This window comes from Oryctolagus cuniculus, chromosome 1, assembly GCF_051225735.1.
Source record: "Oryctolagus cuniculus isolate XC-2025 breed Fujian yellow rabbit chromosome 1, ASM5122573v1, whole genome shotgun sequence".
Classification (NCBI taxonomy): Eukaryota; Metazoa; Chordata; class Mammalia; order Lagomorpha; family Leporidae; genus Oryctolagus; species Oryctolagus cuniculus.
This window is the reverse complement of record NC_142867.1, coordinates 161663826-161688264: the sequence shown is the minus strand read 5'-3', so window position 1 is coordinate 161688264 and position 24439 is coordinate 161663826. Positions and strand designations below refer to the sequence as shown.

Genomic DNA, 24439 nt, shown 5'->3' with positions numbered 1-24439 from the left:
TTGTTCTCTTGGCTGTGGCAGAATTCCAACAGCAGAAACAGAAACCTACAAACATTTTTCAAGCTTTCATTTACATAGTGTCTGCTAATGTCCCACTGGCCAAAGTCAATGATTTGCTTGAACTGAGAGTGGCAGAGGGCTAAGAAGTGAGGGAAAATCCCTGCATAAAGGGAGGTAACTCACTGAGGGCCATGGACACTGCTTACTGCACAAGGAAACCAGGCGCGTTTCCCATAGTCAGCGGGAGCATTAAGTAGTATTAGATAGATTTTTGGAATAAGATCAGCAATCAATTGGAAAAATTACACTCAAAATTAAGTCATCAATTAGCTGAGTATTTTCTGTTTTTAAATAGGATTCTAGATTTTCTGGCCAAGTGAATATTGCTAACGATGCTGATGTTGTTTTAGTTCCGACAGAGTATGACTTTCCCAAATTGCTGTTGATGGAGATTCACGAAGGAATAGCAGGTGTCTCATCACCACGTGGGTCTTCATTCCATTGTTTAATTCACAGTAACAATGTGATCTTAAGGCTGGGCATAGAACTCTTTAGAATCCTGCTTCATGGTCTAAGCTCTCTCAGTAGCTGGGGCCAGCCTGCCTTGTGACTGCTCTCTGGCAACTCCCACTGTTTGCATGTGTGCTTTACAGAAGTGTGTCAATATCAGGTTCTTTCATGGGAAGGGAGTTTTGTGTGTAGATGTCTATGTATCAGGCATTTATATGTGATGTATGTGAAAAATTTCGGATACACTGTGATTTTAATTAAGTTTGGTTTTACCTGTCTTCATCTCACCTGCATCACCAGGAGGTGTTTGCACTTGGACTCACCACATCTGGGAAGCACATTTGCTCTCCATTCCCTGGACGGCAGAGTACGCGAAAGACAGGAATCACCCTTCCCAGACTCTTAGAGTGGTGCGATGCTGCCCCCTACACAGCCACTGAAACAAGTCAGGTGGAGGAATCTTTAATCTGCTGCTCTGCCCTCTGCTACCCGTCTAGTGGCCCGATCTTGAACTCAGTGAACCCAGTGTTTCTGTTGTTTATCTTTCAGGAACTAAGAGTCAAGCAAACTGTGTTCTGGTCATTGGGTCACTAAATATCTTTCAGCCTAATGTACCTTCCCGTTCTGAGCTTTAAAGTCTCTAGGGTGCCAAGATAAGACCAGACACAGGTTACAGGGTCCTCAGCAAATGATGCCCGGAATCTCTCAGCAATGGCCAAACATCTGGAAGATGTAGGCTGGAAAGACAGCTGAAGAATAAAGATTTTTGTTTGAAAGAGCTACAGACAGAGGGGAGAGGGTGAGAGGGAGACAGAGAGATAGAGACAGAGTGTCTTAGATCTTCCATCCACTGGTTCACTCCCCCAGATGACTGCAATGGCCAGGGCTGGACCAGGCTGAAGCCAGGAGCTTCTTCAGGGTCTCCCTCGTGGGTGCAGGGCTGCTTTTTCAGGCCATTAGCAGGGAGCTGGATTGGAAGTAGAGCAGCTGGGACTTGAACTAGTTCCATATGGGCTGCCTGTGCTGCTGGCGGTGGGCTTTACCCAGTACGCCACAATGCCAGCACTAAATATTTGATTTGTCAATTATACCTCAATAAAACTTAAAAAAAAAATAGATACTTGTGTAAACAGAGAAATTATTGCAGTCCATCCCAGGCTGGTATGGAACCATCACAAACTCACCCAACGGAATGGCGGTTACCAAGAGATTCGAAAGCGGAGATGAGGCTTTCATTTGCAGAGAACCAAGGGGGTGAAAAATCCACGTTTGTCCACCGAGCCAGAGCTCTCCAAATACCTACATGGGGAAGGCTGGCGTGGACCAGCGCTGTTGTTTTGTTAAAGAAGGGCCAGGTGGGAAGGAATGAGAGGCCGAGACACCCCTTGCTGGGACTCAGCTGGGAGGGATCCCATACTTTTCGGTTCCTATTAAGCGAACTGAGGTTTAGTTTCCCCCGCAGCCTTCTTCCCTCCTTACCCTCTTCGCAACTCCAACCACGCCAGGTGAGATTACCGGCGCCCCTGCCCACCCCCGCGCTGTCATCACAGCGCACTAGGATCCCCTCGCCAACCTCTCCCTCCCTACCTGTTGGGTAGGTCTTAATTCTTGGGACCACTGGCTGCCCTTAGAACGGGAACCTTGGAACCTGGCCGGTCCGTTCCGTGTGGAAGGGGGACGCTGTGTTTAAGTGCGGGAGGCCAATCTAGCCGAGTCCAGTGGCCTGAGGAAGGGGACGCCCTATCCCAAACACAGCTTCGTCTCGCCGGGATTTCGAGACTTTGAGAGGCACCAGGAAGCCGTCTGCTGGCCCTGGAGGCTCAGAGGAACCCGCCTACTCCAGGGCCCCGGGCCGGGTCCAACCGTGCTCTCCGTCCCGGGCGCGAGGCGGCGGCAGCGGCGGTGGTGCAGGGTGCTCAGTCCCCTCGCACCGAGTCGCACACTCAGTGCCACTGCAGCGGACACTGGGCGGCCGCCGCCGCTGCTGCAAACCGGTCTGGCTTCCCCGCAGAGCGCGCGGGGATAGAACAAGGGGGTGGAGAGAAAGGGGAAGAGCCTGGGCGGCCGGCGGGCGGGGCCTGCAGCCTCCAGGAGCCGCGGCACTGCGCGCAGCCGGCTCGCCCTGCGCCTCGCTCCCACCCCGGCGCGCGCTGCGCGGGGATCCGCGCCCGACCCGGAGGCGCCGCTGCTTCCCGGCCCCCGGTCCCGAACGCGCCGCTGCCAGGCAGGCTGCGCCGGGTCTCCGAGCCTCTCCGAGCTGCCGGGTCTCCGGCGGCCCCTGGCTGCTCCGTCTGGCCAGGGACTGCCGGGGGAGGAAGGGGAAAGCGGGGACACACACCGGCCGCGGCGCGCGCGCATTGCACACTCGCAGTCGCGCGCCGCCGCCGCCGCCGAGGCGCGTCCGGGGCGAGTTTGGCCCCGCGGCTGCCGCCCCGGCACCTGCCCGCCCGCGGCGCTGCCCCCGGCCCCGCCCCGCCGCCCCTCCCCGCCGCCGGGCTGCACTGCGCTCCCGCCGCCCAGGGGAAGCAGCAACATCCTCACAACTTGCGGACTGTGGCGCAACTGGTCTCGGCCGCCAAGGCCCCCGACGCTGCCCGGCTGAGGTAAGTTGCCTGCGCGTCTCCGGCCCCTCCCCCAGACCCTCCCCGGCGCCCCACGCTTGGGGGCTCGGTGTGGCTCGCGGACGCCGGCGGGCTCTCAGCCCTCGCACTTTGCCTGTTCCCGCTGTGCTGGGGGTGACGTGGAGGGGGCGCCCGCGGCCACCGAAGTGGGACCTGGGTTCCGCGGGAGCCACGGCAGCGATCCCTCCCCCCCACCCGGGCCGCAGTGCCACCGGAGATCACCCTGGGCTCACCCAAGCGGGAGCCCCCGTCCCCGTCACCCGGAGCCCGCAGAGTTTGGCGGTGGAGAGAAAGAAGGAAGGAGAGGGAGTTCTCCCCACCAGCGCCCCGGGCGCGGAACGGCGTTGAACTTGGTAGCCGCCCCCGGCGTTCCTGGAGGGGCTCGGGAGTTGCTGTTCTGGCGGCTTCTGGCGCGGCCGCGGGACGGAGCAGGTGCGGCGGGCTCCCGGCAAGGTGCAGCGGCGCACTTGGCGCGGCGGCTGCCCCGGCCCGGTCCACGTGACGCGTCCACATCTGGGGCGGGGGCCGAAGTGAGGGGGCGGCGGGGAGGGCGCGCGCCCGGGTCGGACCCGCCGAGCCAGTGCCAGGAGTCTCAGAGCTGAGGACAACAAGCGTCGGCTCCTCTTTGCTTCATGCAGATGAGCCTACTGTCATTTCTTGTCCTCTCTCCCCCCTGCCCCGCGCCCCGTGCCGGGCGTGATCCGGTAGAAACCTGTTCCAGACAAGTTGTTTGGGTAGCTTGAGGAATTCTTTCATGCCATCCACTAAAATCAAGGCTCTGAATGAAGAAATGCTAGTTACTCGGGTGTCTTTAAAAGGGACAGGGTCGCGGATCAAAAATTCCCCCTCCACCGCTCTGTGACTGTCAGCCTGCTGGAGGCCCCTGCTGCAGGGTGCGTGGCCCTGGAGGGACACGTGGGGCCTCAGGCTGTGTCCCTGTCCTGAGGAGAGGGAATGGTCCTCACATCCGTACTCCCGAGCCTCGCTTTGGGGGAACCCCTTTTGTCCCTCGGGCGAAGTGTGTCCGCCTGGAGCTTTCTCCCTAGCCTGGCGTTCTGCGGTTGTTGGGTGGAGAGAAAAAGCCGAAGCTTGGGTTTCCTTAGGGCTTTAACAGGTACAGTAGAACCGGGCTCAGGGAATCTTTGTTGTTCCCAGCTAGGAAGACCCTGGGAAAAAGATCGAGCTTTGCCCAGCCGGGTCCACGCCGGTGGGAGGTTGAGTGAGCGTCATGCCTCATCTGCGGGCTGAGAGAAATGGTGGGTTCTGTGCACGGTGATGCGAGCAGGGGACTTAGCAGGACCGGTGCGAATCGTGCTAAGTCTGAGACTGACGTATGCTGACGTCTGACTTGGGAAGGAAACCTGCAAAGCCCTGACTGATAGAACCACATCACAGTTTTGTCCAAATTGAGACGACTAGAGGGATTTCTTGGTAATACCTTCCGTTTGCATCAACGTCTTGCAGTCCGGAAGTGCATTTAATTCCCACCGTTTCTGAGGGGGACGGGACAGATAATTAACCCCATAATCTCGGGAGGGATGAGAGGTGGCAGCTTCAGGGACTGATCTAGGTAACACGGAGCGGGAGTTAGAGTCATAGCGAGATTTTCTGTGATCGGCCAGTGCCAGTTCTGAACTCATATAAGGTTCTTTGAAGTGGCAGGAATGCTTCTGCGCAGGCTCACCATTCATTGTTGCTCACTTTTTCACAGGTGACAAATCAATGGTTTTGGAAGGTGATGGGTTTTCTGAGCTATTGCATTTTAGTGTTTTGAAGGCCAGAGCTCAGATCTGCGGCGTCTCCTCCATGGCTTTCTGCCATGGAGAGCCATGAGGATGTACCTTGGATACTGCAGGACACAAGGAGCTGTCAGGCCTGCTGGCTGGTCACTTGGATTCTAGTTCCAGCAGCATATACGACTGTGTGACCTGACCCAAATCATGTCACCTTTGAGTCTCCACTCTCAAATGTGAACAAAAAGTTCATGTTAGATACTACTGCTTCTTTCTAGCTTTCATATAATGTAATGTTTACCAGTGTGTGGGTAACCCAGTGGTGCGTTTTCCTTTAAGGTAAGCAGAGGTAGAAAAGCTTTTTTTTTTTTTTTTTTTTGGTTAAGATTTATTTATTCATCTGAAAGGCAAAGTTAGAGGGAGAGACAGAGATCTTCCATCCGTGGGTCATTCTCCAAATGGCTGGGATGGCAAGCTCAAGCCAGGAGCCTGGAACTCCATCCACCAAGCACTCAGGCCATCTTCTGCTGCTTTCCCCAGTACACTAGCAGAGAGCTGGATCAGAAGTGGAGCACCTGGGACTGGAACTGGTAGACATATGGGATGCCAGCACTGCAGGTGGTGGCTTAACCTGCTGTGCCACAATGCTGGCCCCAATGGCAGCTTTTTTTATCCCATGTCAGCTAAAGGCTTTAGTCACCTATTCCACCTTAAACAGTCCTCCCTACCTTTGTCACATGCCACTTAATGCAGGGAAAGTGTGACAGGTGCACTTTACCCTTGCCTTTCTGTTGAGTATGGCTGTTGTACTGAGGATACTCTGAGGGGCAGGAGTACTTGAAGGTCCACGTCAGGGTTTACTTTCCAGGTGTAAACTCATGCTGGTTCCTCCCTCCCCCCCACCAGCATTGTGATATACACATAGTGCTCAGGGAATAGCTGTTGAGTTACTGCAGGAGGTAAATGAAGTCTTTCCGGGGCAAGCATGCTGTGAAACATGGAAAGCGTCTCAGCATGTCAGTTCACGGCATAGGACCCTTTACCTGTGACACGTGTGTCCCCTGAAGCTTGCAGGTGCGGGAACCCATTGTCACTCTCTCCTGAGTACACGTCTAAAGGAGAGTTTGTCTTCCTACAGGCTGTAGACTCAGGTCACTGGTGTGGTACTCCTGCACGTGACTCCCTCCCTGTTAATTGCTGTTAGTAATGTGCTGCTGGCTAAAAGATGCCTTCCTCGAAACTGACTTGTGCCACTTTGTGAAATTGTATGTCTTGAGACGGGAGAAACCACTCCTTTTAAAATAGGGTCTTGAGTCAATTTTGGCAGATGCTAATCCTGGCTGGTGGTTTCAGAGAGGGAACCTAATTAACAAAACCAGCCTAGTTTCTGTTCCCCTTAAGAATCATCTTCTCGGCCGGCGCCGCTGCTCACTAGGCTAATCTTCCGCCTGTGGCGCTGGCACCCCAGGTTCTAGTCCCGGTTGCTCCTCTTCCAGTCCAGCTCTCTGCTGTGGCCCGGGAAGGCAGTGGAGGATGGCCCAAGTGCTTGGGCCCTGCACCCGCGTGGGAGATCAGGAGGAAGCACCTGGCTCCTGCCTTCGGATCAGCGCGGTGCGGCTGGCCGCAGCGGCCATTGCGGGGGGTGAACCAATGGAAAAAGGAAGACCTTTCTCTCTGTCCCTCTCTCTCACTGTCCACTCTGCCTGTCCAAAAAAAAAAATCATCTTCTGTTTCCTATATACAGAAAAGTAGTAGTTTTATGTTCGGAAGGATGGTGATAAAATACGATGAATCTTATGCACTATGAATAGATCCTGCCTTTTATACTGGGTATTGAGGTATATTTCCTTCTGATAAAGAATTCAAATATTAACTAACTTAGAGACACACCTTTTATGGGTAAGAAGCCTGAAACTTAGCGAGGTAGGTTGACCATGCTCTTGGGGAGCTAGTGGGAGGGCCAGGACTCTGTAGAATTCTTAGGGAATTGATAATCAAGTTTGTGGTAGGAGTTTACTTGTGAAGGCACGTTTTTTACTTTTAGAAATAACCTAATAGTTATTTGAGAGGTTTTTTTTGTTTTTGTTTTTTTTTGTTGTTTTTTGTTTGTTTGTTTGTTTGTTTTTTTTGACAGGCAGAGTGGACAGTGAGAGAGGGAGACAGAGAGAAAGGTCTTTCTTCCTTTACCTAAGTTGGTTCACCCTCCAATGGCCGCTGCGGCCGGTGCACCGCGCTGATCTGAAGCCAGGAGCCAGGTGCTTCTCCTGGTCTCCCATGCAGGTGCAGGGCCCAAGCACTTGGGCCATCCTCCACTGCCCTCCCAGGCCACAGCAGAGAGCTGGACTGGAAGAGGAGCAACCGGGACAGAATCCGGCGCCCTGACTGGGACTAGAACCTGGTGTGCCGGCGCTGCAGGCGGAGAATTAGCCTATTGAGCCGCGGCGCCGGCTGAGAGTTCATTTTAGCATAATTTATTGTTTATATTTTAAAATTTTCTTATCTGAGCAAATACCATTAAGGAGAAAATATTTGTTTTCATTTGTTCACTCATTCTCTTGGCTTATATACATCTTCTGACTTAGATAAATGCTTTGCTCCACCCAGTGATAAGAGAGAGGGAACAGTTTGAATAGAAACAAAAATGTATGCTTCTTCTCACAACCTTTCTTCCTTGTAAATACATTCAGAAGCCAAAGGTGGCCTTGTCATACAGCTGGTAAAGTCATAAATATGTATACATCTAATTTGCATTTTTGCTGTACTTCTGTTAAATGGTGAGTCAGAACACTTAATATCCTGAAAAATAATCATTTTCTCTGGCTGGAGTCTTCATTAGAGCTACTCTGTAGAACACCAAGCCCTAAATGTATTTATTGCCAAATCATGTTCTCTTTGTATCGAGTGCATTAACTGCAGTTGAAAGGAGTCTTTATTATGTTTTTAGAAGCTGCCCGGTTAGGACTGTACATCATGTAGCTCAGCCATTCGTTTGTGGTTTTATCTACGGAGTGAGATGTGTTAACTTTCTTCTTCTAAATGCTAGGGAAATGGGAGAAGGAGGGAAAAACCTAGTCTTTTGTTACATTTGCTCTGGCTTCTCTTTGCAAATCAGCTTTAAACCTCATTTTGGGATGAAATGTTTGAGACACTATGTCGTAAACAGTTGGCTGCCTTTGGCAATGAGCGTTATTCAGTGGGATCCTTATAGGAAAGATGAGGCTGTGGAAAACAGCCTTGATTTTGTATGTTCTAGGCCTAAGTACAGGTACTTGTGTGCAGCTTCATCAGAGTGGTACGGAGGAGATGCTAGCACAGAAAATCACAGGGGGCTTCCTAATATTGGCTCGCTCTTGGGAAGATTGGAAACATTGTCACGGGGACATGGTTGCCTGTGCAGTCAGCTGACAGTGCCCTGGTATTGTCATTTGAAGTTGAAACAAGCCCACACTTGAATGAACAACCACATAAAGTGTGTGTTCTTGCAGCAAGTCTTCTGTATTGTCTAAGAGGCTGAATAAACAATGGTGTGCAGTATACCATGGGGAGTTTATATAATGGGTGAACAGTGAGTTTTGAGACTGATTTTCTTTGGTATTTTTGGAAACTCAGTTATGAAAGTGCAATAAAATAGAAAGTACTGCATGGTTAGTGTTGCTGCCACTTTAAGAATGGGGGCGTGTGTGGGAGCCCAGGCAGGGCTGGAGTTGCAAATACAGGGAGCCTAGGAGTTATAATTACTTTGAATTGGAAGCAGAGTTCAGAGACAGGACTGTGGAAAGTTTATCCATTTTGTGAGAACAAAGGTGATGTTTAAGCCTTTAGCAGCGAGTAATGCTGAGTAAGGTGTTTGAGGAGGAGGGTCAAGGTATAGGTAGCTATAAAAATGTGTTTCTTTGCTTCAGAGGCAGATGGGCACAAGAAAGATGATGGATTCCACAGGTTGCACACACTTAATATACATCTTTTAAAAAAAAAAAAAAAAAACAACTTTGTCCTCCAGCATGATCATTTGGTAATAAAGGAAACAGAACCAGCAGTGATTAGCAAATATTCTGACCTCCTTGAGGGAGTGGCAAGCTCATCATAGATGCTTAACCAGTGTTTGTGTCTGGGAAAGGTTAGGCAGCCAGCTTTATTTATATTTCTTTTCTTGGAACATAGCCCTGTGTCTGGCAAATGGTGAATTTCAATAAATGTGTGCTGAGCAATTTATGTATCCAAATTAATTTTGTTCTGCAAAATCTTGGGATGTTCTATAATTTTTATGATGGTATTTGTTTTCTGAACCATTTCAGAGACATCAGGTAGGTCGGTAGGCAGTTGTTTCAATAATTTATAGTGGTCTGTTTTTTGGTCATGAATAGTGTTCACAAGACTCCAAACTTTTTTTAACCAATGTACCTAGGAATAATTTTTACTTATTTTTCTTCTTTGGCAGGAAGAATATTCTAAACATGAACTAAATTCTAGTTTTCTTTAAAAGTACTTGATATATATACATATATGTGTGTATATATTATATATATATATATGATTGATTGATTGATTTGAAAGGCAGAATTGGAGAGGGAGAGAGAGGTCTTCCATCTGCTGGTTCACCCCAGAACTGGTCACCAACAGCCAGAACTGGGCTGAGCCAAAGCCAGGAGCCAGGAGCTTCTTCTGGTTCTCCCACATGGGTTACAGGGGCCCAAGCACTTGGGCCATTTTCCACTGTTTTTCCAGGCTACTCTCAGGGAGCTAGATGGGAAATAGAACAGCCAGGACTCGAACTGGTGCCTGTATGGGACGTTGGCACCACAGTCAGAGGCTTAATCTACTATGTTACAGCGCCTGTCCCAAAGGGCCACAATGACTTGGGCAGAGCCAGGCTGAAGCCAGGAACCTGGAACTCCTTCTGGATCTCCTATGTGTGTGCAGGGGTTCAAGCACTTGGGCCATCTTCTGCTGCTTTCCCAGGCACAGGATTTCCCAAGGAGCTGCATTGGAAGTGGAGCTGCCAGGACTCTAACCGGCACTGGTATGGGATGCAGGTGTCACAAGCTATGGCTTAACCTGCTTCACCACAACACTGGCCCTTGGGAAATGTATTTTTAAAGCACCCAGAGTAACTTCACGTGAGTTTGGCTCAGGGTGCCCAGAAAAGAATGGACTTTGAAGCTCTTTAAGTTAATCAGCCTGAATATCACCTCCCTGAGGCCTTCTCTGATCATCAACCAGAACTTTGCTCCATAAATTTGTTTCACGTTTTACAATGGATACTTCCAGATTTAATATTTCATTTGTTTTTCTGTTATCTATGTTCAAACTTATACTCAACCAAAGATTATAAGCTCCTTAGGGGCAGAGGTCACTGTCCTTTAACACAGCATTTTTGGTGTTTGGTACACGGCAGGTGCTTAGTGACTGTTTAAATGTCTTGGTTCCTTTCGTCTTGCTGAGGTGAAGTGGGTACCAGTCAGTCCACTCAAGCTCAGGTGGTTAAGCTGTGAAGACAGCTCTTCAGCATTAGCTCTGGCCCCTCCATTAGAATGACACCAGCTGTCCAGGAGGAGGAAGGCTTGTTGAAGGGAAATAATTCTGACATGATTATGAATGAAGCACTGCTTCTATTTCAATAGTGATTCCTTTCGTGTACTCAAAAATGAATTGTAGAAAACCAATAGGTGGAAATTATCAAGCATGAAACAAATTATTCCTGAGCTGTTAAAATAGGCTCTAAAAGTACTCAGATAATAAACATGTATAATTCCTAGTTAAGACATTTGGGTAGGGCGGTGCCATGGCTCACTTGGTTAATCTTCCTCCTGCGGCGCTGGCATCCCATATGGGCCCCGGGTTCTAGTCCCGGTTGGGGTGCCGGATTCTGTCCTGGTTGTTCCTCTTCCAGTCCAGCTCTCTGCTGTGGCCTGGGAGTGCAGTGGAGGATGGCCCAAGTGCTTGGGTGCCCACACCCACGTGGGAGCCCAGGAGGAAGCACCTGGCTCCTGGCTTCGGATCGGCGCAGCACCGGCCATAGCGGCCATTAGGGGAGTGAACCAACAAAAGGAAGACCTTTCTCTCTTTCTCACTAACTCTGCCAAAAAAAAAAAAAAAAAAAAAAAGACACTTGGGTAGTACCAGTTGTGTCCTGCATATGCTGCTGCTGATCCAGCTTCCTGTTAATGCATCCTTATAGGCAGCAGATGATGGCTGTAGTGCTTGGGTCCCTGCCTCCCATGTGGAAGACCCAGATGGGCTTCTGGGTTCCTGACTGTGGCCCGGCCCAGCCCTGGCTGTTGCAGCTGTTTGGGGAATGAACCAGAGTCTGGAAGATCTCTCTCTCTCTCTCTCTCTCTCTCTCTCTGTCTCTGTCTCTCTTTCCTTTCAAGAAAATGGGGAGGGGGCTGTGGAAGATGCCTTGGTGGTAATATACAAGGCAGAAATCCTGTGACTGCTCACATCATTCTCAACTTGTGTTTTCTTCCAACATCAAATATATTAGTACTGTAGTACCACTGAGGGACACAGGCTGTGGTTCTTAGAGTGTGGTTCTTGGGCCAGCAGTGTCAGCATCACCTGGGAACTTACTAGAAATGCAGATTCTCATACTCTACTCCAGCCACCACATGGACAACTCTCAGATGGGCTTTAGCAGTCATTGCCAGCAGACCTCTGGGACTCTGATGCATTCGACACAGACAGTAAATGTGAAATCTCTTGATTGAAGTATAAGCTGCCTGAAGTGTTCCAAATTCCCAGATGAGTGTTCACGTGTGCAGGGAGTGTGTGCTCCCTCTGTCTGCTCCATCAGAATTAGGAGGGCAAGAAATGAGAAATTGTCTGCTAGTCTTGACTTTTCTTAGAACTGTGTAGATCATGAGAAAACAAATTCTAGACTGAGTATTAGAGCTTTAGATAATAGATAGGAAAGCTGTGAGAGTCCCTGATCCTGCCATGTGATGGATACTCCCGGGACTGAGAGATACGTCACAGGATGTGGCTGACACCTGCTCTGTGTATGACTTGGGTTTGGGATTCGCTTCAACAGGCCGTCAGATGGAGGAGGTGCTGCAGGAGCTAGTGGTTGTTGAGGGAGAGAAAACAGTGGTTTCCTCATAGTATTCAGAATCAAGTCAGGTTGGTGCACTAGCTCTTCCTGGACCCGTTGGCCCAGACGGTGCTAGCAGTTAAGAGGTATGCTGAAAAGCGGGAGCATGGTCCTGCTGTCAGGGAGGCTGACTTTGCTGGGAACTTCCTGTGTTTTGCGCACTTCTCAAGTGCTGTTTCTTCTCATCTTCACAGTGTGCTGCAGAGTGGTTGGCAGCATCCTCACTGGTAGGGAAGAGAGTGGACACCTGGTCCCTTGGTGGAACTTGCTCCTGAGCACAGAGGCAGTAACAGGTGGGGGCTAAGGTTCTAGCCCTGGCTTTTCTGATTTTAAATGCCGCACTCTTTTTCTCCATTTCATGTTTTGCGACAAGAGCTTTTAAAAGGACAGTCGTAGGTGAATCTCATTTTTATCTCCCGCCTCAGCCTTGTGCTTGGATATCCCAGATTTTGCATGCCCGAGACCAGAATCGTGATCGTTCTTCTCTGCATGCTTGGTACCCTTGCAGGGTTCCCAGCTCTCTGGTGCACACCACTAGCCACCAGGTAGCTCTGTTCTTTTCTTTCTTTCTTTTTTTTAAACAGGCAGAGTTAGAGAGAGAGACAGAGAGAAAGGTCTTCCTTCTGTTGGTTCACCCCCCAAATGGCCTCCACGGCCAGTGTGCTGCGCCGATCTGAAGCCAGGAGCCAGGTGCTTCTCCTGGTCTCCCATGTGGGTGCAGGGCCCAAGCACTTGGGCCATCCTCCACTGCACTCCCGGGCCATGGCAGAGAGCTGGACTGGAAGAGGAGCAACCGGACAGAACTGGCACCCCCGACCGGGACTAGAACCTGGGGTGCTGGCGCCACAGGCAGAGGATTAGCCTAGTGAGCTGCGGCGCCGGCCGCTTTGTTCTTTTTACCCACTGCATGTGATCCACTTTCTACCTCCTGAATGTCTGCTCCACCTAATTCTCATCGTGTCTGTGGATTTCATCGTAGTCCAGCCTTTGATCTGTCTGCTGGACGTTAGCCAGAGCCTCCTTGGTCTCCTGCATCCACTCTGACCCTCCTTTAATCCATCAGCAGTATTGCAACCAGAGCGTGGCATGACTGGAGGGGACCCAAAACTCTGCTGGCTGGGTCTCTTCCAGTTCCTGGCCAAGCCTTCACGGAAGCATACAGATTCTGGCCCCTCGGGTTCTCCAGATTGGGGAGAACTCTTGCACAGCCTCTGAGGGTTTGTTCCTCCCAGTAGCTCTGCCACTTGGCTCTCCTGGCGTGCAGGCAGGTCTGTATTCCTAACTACGATCAGCTGCTCTTAGAGGCACAGGAGAAAAACTTGAGTGGGGTCCCAGGGACTTGACCATCCATACCCCCAAAACCAGACAGAGTGTCCTGGGAATCTCTGAGTTGTACTTAATAATTCTAACCAGGAACCAGAGACCTCTGCCACCAATCATAGTTGTTTATGTACTGGGTTTGATTGCCCTCCCAGTGTCACATTTGTGGTCACCTGTGGCGGAGACATGCTGCATTTACAGGCTAGGCATAAAATCTGACCTTTCCCCAAAGGATGTTTGTCTCTGGCCCTTGGCTGTGGCTTATCCTGGCAGCTTTGGGGAGAAGGTGGTATTTCTTTGCACAACTGGTAGAATCAATAAAGAAGCATAGCTTGAAATCCTTTCTTTGTGCACTTGCTCGTAGTAGGAAACTATGAAGTAGGTGGAGGAAATCTTCCAAACTCTAAGGGGAGGGGCACGGCTGGATCCATCTCATCTTCTCATTTGACCTGCATACAGACCCAGACCATTGACGTGATTCCAGGGTCTTCCTGCCGCTGCACTCTCAGGACCACCACGCTGTCCTCACTAACCACTGTGCAGCCGCCTCCCTGTGCCGAGCACCTGCCAGCTCCTGACGCTTCAGCCCACCTATGTGGGGTGCTCTTCACGTTGGCTGGGCATGCTGAGGTCAACTCTGAAGTTCCTTGTGGAAGGGGGCCTTCTCCACCTACGCCTGTCCAGGACAGGGCCGGCAGCCCACTCTTGGGCAAGGTCCTTCAGGATGACCTGTCTCCTCTGTCTCCCCAGCAGACCCTCAGCAGCGGGAGGCAGAGTTCACTCAGCGAGCAGCTTTCTGCTTGCAACCCCGTCCGTCAGCAAGACATCAGCACGCAGGGGTTTTCTTGAATAACGAAGTTGGTGAATGTCAGGCTGTTCACCTTTTACCAAATCCTTTTTGTAAATTTTGAGTGAAGAGAGGAAGTGCCTAGAGATTATGAGTGAACCGCCTCACATCACTCCTCGTGCCTGTGGACTTTGTTTTACTGTCTTTGTGAATGCCTAATCCCACAGCTGTGGCTCTCAGTGTTCCTATAATGGCAGCTGCAGGTATTATCCCCAGGAAAGTCAGCCTGGGTCATCAGAGACAATGTTCCTGCAAGGACCCCCAAGCTATTTGCCCATGCAGTGGGGGTGGGATGAATGAACTCTCTGGCTTTTGGGGGGCTAGGATAGAAGTAACAGTTTCTGTCAATACCTTTTTGTCCTTCTGAATTTTGAACCCTATTTGTGAATTATTCATCTAAAGATTTAAGACTACAAAAGTAAAAGAGAGGTTGGTGCTGTGGCAGAGTGGGTAAAGCTACCGTCTGTAGCATTGGCATCCAGTTTGGGCACCGGTTTGAGTCCCAGCTGCTCCGTGTCTGATCCAGCACACTGCTAATGTGCCTGGGAAAGCAGCAAAGGATGACCAATTGCTTGGGCCCCTGCACCCACGTGGGAGAACTGGATGAAGCACCTGGCTCCTGGCTTCAGTCAAGCCTAGCCCTGGCCATTGTGGCCAGTTGGGGAGTAAACCAGCAGATGGAAGATTGATCACCCCCACCCTTTCCGATAAATACAATCTTTAAAAAAAATAGAAGCAAAAGGAAGGAAGGTATAACAAGAAATGTGAGGGGATAGGAATGATTGCTATTTAGAGAAAAGGGGATGCAGTTCAGGGGGAAGTTGTCCTAAAAATGTTCTTGTCTTCGAGGGTACAGTCAGTTGCTTCTGACTTGCTTTGTACATCTGTGGAGAATTTTGCAGTTTCTGCTTCAAGAGGATTCCATACTGTACAACCTGACTTAAAAATGTTGTCCTGGATGCTGTTGCTGTGGCCTAGTGAGTGAAGCCGCCGCCTGCAACACCGGCATCCCATATGTCTCGGCTGCTCTGTTTCTGATCTAGCTCCCTGCTAATGGCCCGAGAAAGCAGCAGCAGAAGGCCCAGGTGTTTGGTTTCCTGCCATCCACATGGGAGACCTGGAGGAAGTTCCTGGCTCTTGGCTTCTGCCTGGCGCAGTACTGATCATTGCAGCCATCTGGGAAGTGAACAGATGGAAGATCTCTCTGTTTCTCTCCCTCACTCCCTCTCTCTCTGTCTGTAATTCTGAGCTTCAAAATAAATGTTTTTTTAATTTTTAAAATTTTTTATAAGATTTTTTTTGCCTGACCTTCCCCATCAAAAAATACATGCAATCTAAAGAATTATATAACCCAGTTATTTAATAAAGAACTTGTTGAGGAAGGAGTGAGCTGGGCGTTGAAGCAGTCTGTTTGATGATCTACAAATGCTTAGGATGGAATAAGAGACAGGCTTGTAGCATCCTATGGAACCTGGTTAATATAAGCGGACCTAAATGCTTGCCTTTAATCTTTTCACATAGCTTTTTGGGTTACCTAATCATAGAGGCCCTGGCTCCTAGTACTATCACATTGGGGTTTAGGATTTCAACATGAATTTTGGGAGTACACAAATATTCAATCCTTTGTATAACCTTTTATGGCCAGGTCAGTGCCCTGTAAGGAACGCATTCTATGTTGGAACCCAGTGTATATATAGACACATAGAAAGTATAATCAAAAGTTCCATGATAGAACACAGAATGACGCTGCATGAGGTGCTGTCGGTTCCTTTCTGATACATTCTCTTCCACCTCCAACCTCTACCAAACGCTGGTCATGGTGGACGGAATCGATTTTAATCCCTGGTAGAAGGCGGAGATGTGCCATTCAGAAAGCATGAATCAGATCTGTTGTCCCCTCCAGGGCCGCCTGGGCCTGTGTTCATGCACTTAGTGGGGACCTGACCCTGGCTCCACAGCTAGTGTTCATTCCGCTCCTGTGCTGTCGTGAGGGTCGGGAGTTGGCAGCCACCTAACTAGTCCTCTGGGAGACTTCATTTTTGTCACGAAGGGCTGGGAGAGCTTGGGGAGCAGGCACTCGATAGAACTTGGAGTTGAAGAGTGAGTCATAAGGCTGCCTTCTCTGTCATACAGGACAGGTGAGTGTCATTAATGAAACATGGTTTGACACAAAGCTAATGTCTTTTTCAAATACTGCTCACCCTGAAGTTCATATTAATTTATTGTAGGATGAACCTTCATAGTGTAAGAAGCAAAATCATCATCCTAAAACTGTGTCCAGCACAGTTTGACAGTGTGTCATTGTATCTGCCTGAAATTCATGCAGATGCCCATTTCAGTTGGCTGCCCAAGCGCAGAATGGAAGGGGCTCAGAGCGGGGAACTCCCGGGTACTCAGAACCTCTGGATAGCTTGTTTTACTTCTAGAATAAATGCCCTGATTGCTAACGGCTTGCTTGTCCTTTGGGGTGCCAACGTTTTGGGGGCCAATTTTGTAATAGCCAGTTGACAAAAAGTTATCACAGTTTTCCCAATTCTTTAAAACATTATACAGAACTGAATGTGTCTCTAGTGTAATAAAGTGACAGGCTAGGATCCATTTGGGGATGTAGGGCTCTTTGTCCTGCACCAAATGGCCCTGCTGGTCTCTTTTTGACACTCTGTCCTTTCTTGATTTTTTAGGAGGGTAGAGGCAGTGATGCTGGTGATGCTGTTTGTGTGGTTTTTGCAGTGAGACCCCCTCACTCATCTGTTGTGATCTTGGGAACCAGACAGCTCCATAGTCCGAACTGTAGTTCCCAAACAGACTTGTATTATTCTTTGAAATGTGTATTTTTTTTAAAAAAAAGGCAACAAAAGGAGCGTTTTGAGGGATGATCTCAAGAGTTCTGTTTGTAAAGCCAGCCAGCTTTTTTTCATCTTTCCCTTGGTTCTTTGGCCAATAGCCTGCCTTCTTTACACCCAGTTTTGGGCTATTCAGATAAATAAAGTGATCCTATCTTAGACTGAGAGAGGCATGGTTTCTTTTTTCGTTCTAAAATAGTTATCCTGTGTTTATTACATTGTGTACATCTAAGCAGGATTCCACAGACGTTCATTTAAACCAAACATAGTGGTAATTTATCTATGCGCCTTCAGTAGTTTGTGCCTTTAGAGGCTGCTGCTCACCAGAGGTATTTTTCTTTCTCTTGGAAAAATTGCATAGAAAAATTGCTCCAATTTTCCTGATTTCCACATTCTCTTGGGAAACAAACTTTAATATCTGCAATGAAACAAGGAAGGTGCATCATGAAAAATTAACATATTTTTAATGAGTGATGTGACCCAGACTGCTCCTCAGCTTATGAAGTCATTAGATGAAAACAAACAGTGGTGTCATTGCTTGGGCAAGCTGTATGTAAATGATACAGCTTGATTGTATTTCTCAAGAGGTATACTTTAGACGGGGTGGTGAAGGTTTATGGAAGACGGAGCACATGGGAAATCATGCTCTCATGCCAAAGGTTAAGAGAGAAACATGACTTTGGTTTATGTGTTTGTGTGAGACAGCCTGGACCTCCAGCGGGTGTGCGGTTGGGCTTCCTTATTTAGTTCAGCAGTTTCTCAGAAGCACTCTTTCCTACTTGGTGGTTTGTAATGTCAACATGATGCATCATTTCATTTTGTGTAAACTTTATATGAAGAATAGTCATTTTGACATCTGTCAAAAGACTTCTGGGAGCATTTTGGAGCTGAGTGTGAAGTATCCTATAAGTGTGCCTAACAGCTTTAGAAATGATCGTCAGTTTCTTCATATGTTTGTCCTGTTCCCATTTTCCAACACCTATAGCAGTGTCCAGCACAAAGATGACCCCAATTCACATTTGTTAAATGAATGAATGAATTCATTCTTAAACTCTGTCCGTGAATTCTTAAGCTGTTGCTAATTTTTCAATTTCCTGCCTCCCTCTTCCTTTTTAACAATTTTGACAGAACTGGCCACTGGGCTTTTACCTTTTAAAAACTCCATCTCTCTCCTTTCCCAAATTCTAAGTTTTCATCCAAAATACCCTCATTGTTCTTACCTGTGTTGGAGATTTTATCCGTCTTTTGGCTTTGCTCATCCCTGTATCTGTGTGGCTACTGATTTTCAGGAAGCGTTCCTCGGGGCTGAGGTTGTGGTACAGTGGTGTAAGCCACTGTGGGTGATGCCAGAGTTCCATTATCAGAGTGTGGACTTGAGTCCTGGCTGCTGAGCTTCTGATCCAGCTTCCTGTTAGTGCACCTGGGAAGGCAATGCATTGCCACCCATGTGGGAGACCCAGCTGAAGTTGTTGGCTTCTCGTTTTGGCCTGGCCCCTAACTTAGCTATTATAGCTATTTTGGGGAGTGTATTAGCGGATGGGAGATCTCTGTCTCTTCTCCCTCTGTTTTGTTGCTCTACCTTTTAAATAAATAAACCTTTAAAAAAAAGTTCTCCATCTTTACCCATTTCCTATATTAATACCTCTTACAAACGCTACTGTAGCAGCTTCCCAAACAGCTTCCATTGCCTTTGTGCCCCCTTTAATCAATAATGATGCTTGTTGCAGAGATTACAGTTGCGTCACTGCTGTGCCCCTGCACCCTCAGGTGCTCTGTTGTTCCTGCAATCTAGATGCTTGGGTTTGATCTGTGGGTCCTAGCTAACTGTTCATCATTGTCATCATGGTCATTGTCATAGTTTTAGTATTGGCATGGTAACAGGTGCTATTGTTCTTGACACTATTAACAGGTGCAACAGCTTAGAAGACATCATAAGCTTCTGAGTGTGTTTTGGAGTTGCATGATGTGGTAACGGATTGGGTAGATGCAGGTGGAAATGGATGGGCTGGGAGGGGTATTGGGGCCTGATTGGGGACATCTTGTGAGCCGTGCTAACAGCTTCACACATCTCTGTAGGTAATGAGGCAACAACTACAAGAGTTTTGTGGGCTAGTGAGCTCATATTTTATTTTAGATCAGCAACTTGAACTCCAGTTTGGGAGGTAAATGAGAAGGGGAAGAAACTGGAGACAGGGAGACTAATTATAGGAGAGATGAGGACCTGAAGGATAGGGAAGAGGGAGCAGATTTAAGATGTAGGTGGATGAATTTCTAGGACTTGGTGGCCACTTGGATGTGCATTTTGAGGAAGTGGTAGAAGCAGAAGATGATCCTCTGCGTTTTGGTTTGAGTGACTAGAGAGAAAAACTTGGCTAGAGTGACTAGGGGAATTATGCTAAACTGAGATAGAATATCACGAAGATACAGCCTAGATACAGTGGCAGAGGCATGAGGGCTGTGATGGCAAGTCTTGTTGTGGACACACGTTCGCATTACTGGTGGGATATCTAGGTCGTGTGGCTGTAAAGAGAGTGGTCTGTGAGAGAGACTGGCTACGTTATGCTCGGATGCTCTGAACAGTAGTTTGAACCATGGGAGTAGAGTAGATGAGATTGAGATACCTGCAGGAAATTCAGGTGGACAGTCTACAGGGAGGTTTGTATGAGTGCAGCAAGAGGCCCTCATGGAGACATGACCTTAGCAGCTATTGCCAGTGATTTAAGCCATGGGATTAAATAAGACTTCCCTGAAGAGTTGGTATAGTCAGAAAAGGGAACATCATTTAGGATCTCCATTTGCAATTTCACGTCTTCATACCTTAGCTTGTTCCATTTTTTTTTCTTATGAGTATCCTTTCTTCCCCTTCTGTTTAAGAAAATGGCATCAGACTTTTTTTGACAACATATACATCCTACAGCTGCCTCCCTAGAAGTGGGAGTTCTTCAGTGTGCATTCTTTTTGATGTTCTTGTTCCTGCTACTCTTGGAGCTTAACATGGAGGCTCAGTTTTCCTTTGTTCTCAGCTTATCTCTGTAAACAGGCCCAAGTGCTAACAGCAGTGACCACATGGTTGCCTGCTCTGTGTGCCCTCCCAGTCTGACAGCTCCAGGACCTTCTACACACCAGCTGCCCCCGACTCCTACTTTTTATTGATCATTTCTATTCTCCTTCAGAAAAATAATAGAAAAAGGTAGACAATTCAAACTTCTAGAAAGGTTTCTATCAGTCGCCGTACCTTGAAGTAAATCAAAAGTGCCCACTTAAAATGTGTTTGCAGCTGAGTGTTCTATTTCTCACTAAAAAAAAGAGAAGAAATTGAGTTAACAAAATGGTCCACCAAATTCCTGCAGAATTCGTGGCATTTGTTGTTCTCACTACTTTAAATTCTAGAGGAAGGGAACAGTTTATCTTTCAGCAGCTCCCCTAGCCTAATATAGCTTTTTGTGATCAGTGTGTCTCCTGGTTTCCTTGGGCCATGCGTCCTGTGTTTTTTAAATGACATTTTGCATACATTTGCACAAGCTGAATTTGAATGCAGTGTGAGCTCTGGTCTAAGAAGAAGGGATTCTGAGTCATGGGGCTCTCTGCTGAGTCTTTTTATTTTTTTAAAAGATTTATTTTATTTATTTGAAAGAATTAGAGAGAGAGGTAGAGATAGAGAGAGAGGTCTTCCATCCACTGGTTCATTCCCCAGATGGCTGCAACGGCCAGAGCTGCGCTGATCTGAAGCCAGGAGCCAGGAGCTTCTTCTGGGTCTCCCATGTGGGTACAGGGGCCCAAGCAATTGGGCCGTCTTCTACTGCTTTCCCAGGCCATAGCAGAGAGCTGGATCAGAAGAGGAGCAGCCGGGACTAGAACCGGCGCTTCAGGCCAGGGTGTTAACCTGCTGTGCCACAGCGCCGGCCCCTCTGCGGAGTCTTTACTGCTCTCTGGTCCAGTGGCTTCACTCCTTTTGTGCCTCTTTCTTTGCCTCTTTTGGGAAGTAAGAATCTGTACACTGGCTTCTGGACTTGTTCAAAGGCACCTTGGGAGGCCAAGTGGAGTGAAGGCCTTTGAGGCCCTTGGAACAAAAGCATCCTGCAAGTTAGAGAATTTATCTTGGAGGAATTACAGAAAGAGGTCATGCCGAGGGTAGCCACCTTTGTGGCCTGTGAATAAATTGATCTGGGCCCGGGGTCCCCATGAAGAAGAATACTCCTCTTCTACCCCCACAGGCCAAGAGGTTGACTGGGCACTTGGCTGATGTCTGGTGGAAATTCCAGAATTTAAACGTGGATGAAGAGAGCAATGTGCTGTATGTTTAAAAAGAGATGAATCCTGGTTTGGGAGGATTTTGAAGAAGGCACAATTCATATGTACTTGTTGAAGAAAGCAGGTGGACAACAGTTAATCATGTTAGGACCAGACGCTCCGTGTATCCAGTAAATTGAGTGCTTACTTTGTGTATGTTGAGTAGTTTGTGGTTGTCAACATGTGAGGCTTTGCAGAGAGCCCAGTACTTTGCCATTTACCTGAAAACGATTGGAGTTTCAGGTAGTGCTGCCGAGATGGACAGAATTCCAGAATCTCCTACAAGTCACCCAGAAAATATTTTTATACCTGTGAAATCTTTAAGGTTGTTTGAATTTAATTGGATATTCCTCAAATGCCAGTGAAAATGGTTGTTCATTATAGAAATATTTGCAGTCAGATGACCTGTATCAAGTGGTAGAGGAACTAGACTGTGGTTACTAACAAGGGTGATACCCGATCAAAAATCAGGTGGGCCTAGGGGTCATGACGCTGGATCTGTAATCAGAGGCTGAAATCTTAATTATCTGCTCAGCCTGGCAGTGAGCATAGTGGTATAATCATAATCCTGCAGGTGTTGTTTTGTGGTTTTTGCCAGTACAGTCAGACTGTAGACTAAGCACAGTGGTCTTGGTTCTGATTGCAGACTGTGTTACTGATTTTTGCAACCTCAACAAATAGAATGTATCCGCTAGAAAAGGGGATGTAGAAGCCCAGGGGAGAGGGAAAAGGTGCTCAGGTCCTCTTGGCTACAGTGAGGAAATAAGGAACCGTGGAAAGTGGGTAGAATTGCAGTTGTGCTGTGTTGTGTTCCTAGAGCAGCACCTGGGCGCTCCAGTTGTGCTGCGTCCTCCGTGCTTGGTGTGGTCAGTGTTTTTCACATTACACTGTGGTAGGGGTGTCGTGGTGACCCACTGGGCTTTTGAGTTGCTTTTCCCTACTGGCTACTCATGTTGCATTTTCTATGTGATTATTTGCCATCCTTATTAATTTATTTTTCAGTGAAGTATTACGTTCTTGTATTAGTTGTGGTGAGTTTTTTGGTAGGACACATAAAATGTTGTTACGCAGGTGATCATGTCCATGAATAAGGACAGTTTTACTTGAAAGCACAAATGAAGATCTGAATACTTAAAATTACAAAGAAGTTAACAGAATAATTGAAACAATCTAACTGTAGGAGGAAGCCAGGATGCTGTGAGGAAAGTCTTAAGTATGAATGAAGACCTGAAGAATGAAGTACATTATCAAGAGTTAGGAAGAGAATCACGAAAAGACTGAAATAAAAAGTTTGTTTTTTTTTTTTTTTTTTTGACAGGCAGAGTGGACAGTGAGAGAGACAGAAAGGTCTTCCTTTTGCCGTTGGTTCACCCTCAAATGGCCGCCGCGGCTGGTGCGCTGTGGCCGGCGCACCACGCTGATCCGAAGGCAGGAGCCAGGTGCTTATTCTGGTCTCCCATGGGGTGCAGGGCCCAAGCACTTGGGCCATCCTCCACTGCACTCCCGGGCCACAGCAGAGGGCTGGCCTGGAAGAGGGGCAACCAGGACAGAATCCGGCGCCCCGACCAGGACTAGAACCCGGTGTGCCAGCGCCGCTAGGCAGAGGATTAGCCTAGTGAGCCACAGCGCCGGCCGTGAAATAGTTTTAAGAGCAGTGGTCTTGGGGCCAATGCTGTGGCATAGCAGGTGAGGCCGCTGCCTGCAGTGCTGGCATCCCGTATGGGCGCTGGTTTGAGTCCCGGCTGCTCCTCTTCCAATCCAGCTCTCTGCTGTGGCCCAGGAGAGTAGTAGAAGATGGTCCAAGTCCTTGGGCCCCTGTAACTGCGTGGGAGACCTGGAGGAAGCTCTTGGCTCCTGGCTTCAGATTGGCCCAGCAGTTGGAGAGTGAAGCAGTGGATGGAAGACCCCGCTCTCTCTCTCTCTCTGCTTCTCCTCTCTCTGTGTAACTCTGACTTTTAAGTAAATAAATCAATATTAAAAAAAAAAAAAGAGCAGTGGTCTTGGGAGAATGGAACTGATGTCAGGAATGAGAAAAGCAAGAGGTGGTTCTGTCATCAGGTCTTCTCTATCGTTCGATAATTCCCTTGCTCATGCATTTCCTTGTCATATATACCGTATATACCATAAGTCATTGGCATATTGGTAATCAGAAAATAAGGATGAGTGGAACAACTAAAATGGGTAGAACATAGGAAGTAAGAACTGCGAGATAAGAAATATCAGGGGATAGTCTATGATTGCAGAGCTGAGGAAAGGAAGGAAAAAGGTTCCTGCAGGGGCAGTGCTGATGAGCACCTAACGCCCCTGGGTGCTTCTTATCATCCAGGTGCTCTCTGAACAGTAGATGTGCATTCCCCTCTTGAAGTTGCACAGTAACTCTTGGAGTAGGTGCAGTCGATACCATCTATGGATGAAGAAACTGAGGAACAAAGGTAGTAAGTATGATATTAAGGGTCACAAGTCACTTTTTTTTTTTTAAGATTTATTTATTTGAAAGTCAGAGAGAAAGTTACACAGAGAGAGGAGAGGCAGACAGAGAGGTCTTCCATCCACTGGTTCACTCCCCAGATGGCTGCAATGGCCAAAGCCAGGAGCCAGGAGCCAGGAGCTTCTTACAGGTCTGCCACGTGGGTGCAGGGGCCCAAGTGCTTGGGCCATCTTCTACTGCTTTCCCAGGCCATAGCAGAGAGCTGTATTGGAAATGGAGCAGCTGGGACTTGAACTGGTGCCCATATGGTATGCGGGCACTGCAGACAGTGGCTTTATCTGCTGCGTCACACAGTCACTTTTCAAAGCCAGGCAGTCTAGTTCCAGAGCCATATCCCTAAAGTATGTCATTATATTTTTGTCTCATGCTGGGACAATGAGTGTGACAGTACACACAGCAGGTGCTCCATGATCCTGAGATGACTTGTTCTCTGAGGTTGTCTCCTTAAAAGGTACTTAACTTTAGTTCATAGTTCAACAGGTATTTGAGTGCCAGTTAATGCAGTTCTGGATATTAGGATTATTCCTTTCTAGTGGAGAAGGCCAATGATAATTAAATATAAATGGATAATTTGATATGGCAAGATGCTGTGGGGGAAAGTAAGGCAGGGTCAGCAGCAGAGTGATGGGAGTGGTGGTAGTGGGGTTCTCTCCTTGCATGGGCAGTTAGGCGAGTTCTCGGGAGGGATGACTTGGGA

General features: G+C 48.2%; 1 protein-coding gene across 3 annotated transcripts in view; it reads left to right on the top strand.

Moving 5' to 3' along the window:
• Positions 1-1886: 1886 nt before the first annotated feature.
• Positions 1887-24439, top strand: part of PIP5K1B (phosphatidylinositol-4-phosphate 5-kinase type 1 beta) — a 324599-nt gene continuing 302046 nt past the window's right edge. Inside the window, exon 1 of one of the 3 annotated variants that reach the window (XM_089336987.1) lies at positions 1887-2015. The gene's annotated coding sequence lies outside the window, so the exon portion shown is untranslated. Of the gene's footprint in view, positions 2016-2935; positions 3114-3540; positions 3564-24439 lie in introns of those variants that run through there. The other 2 variants (XM_008256190.5, XM_017341676.4) reach the window with 2 other exon arrangements.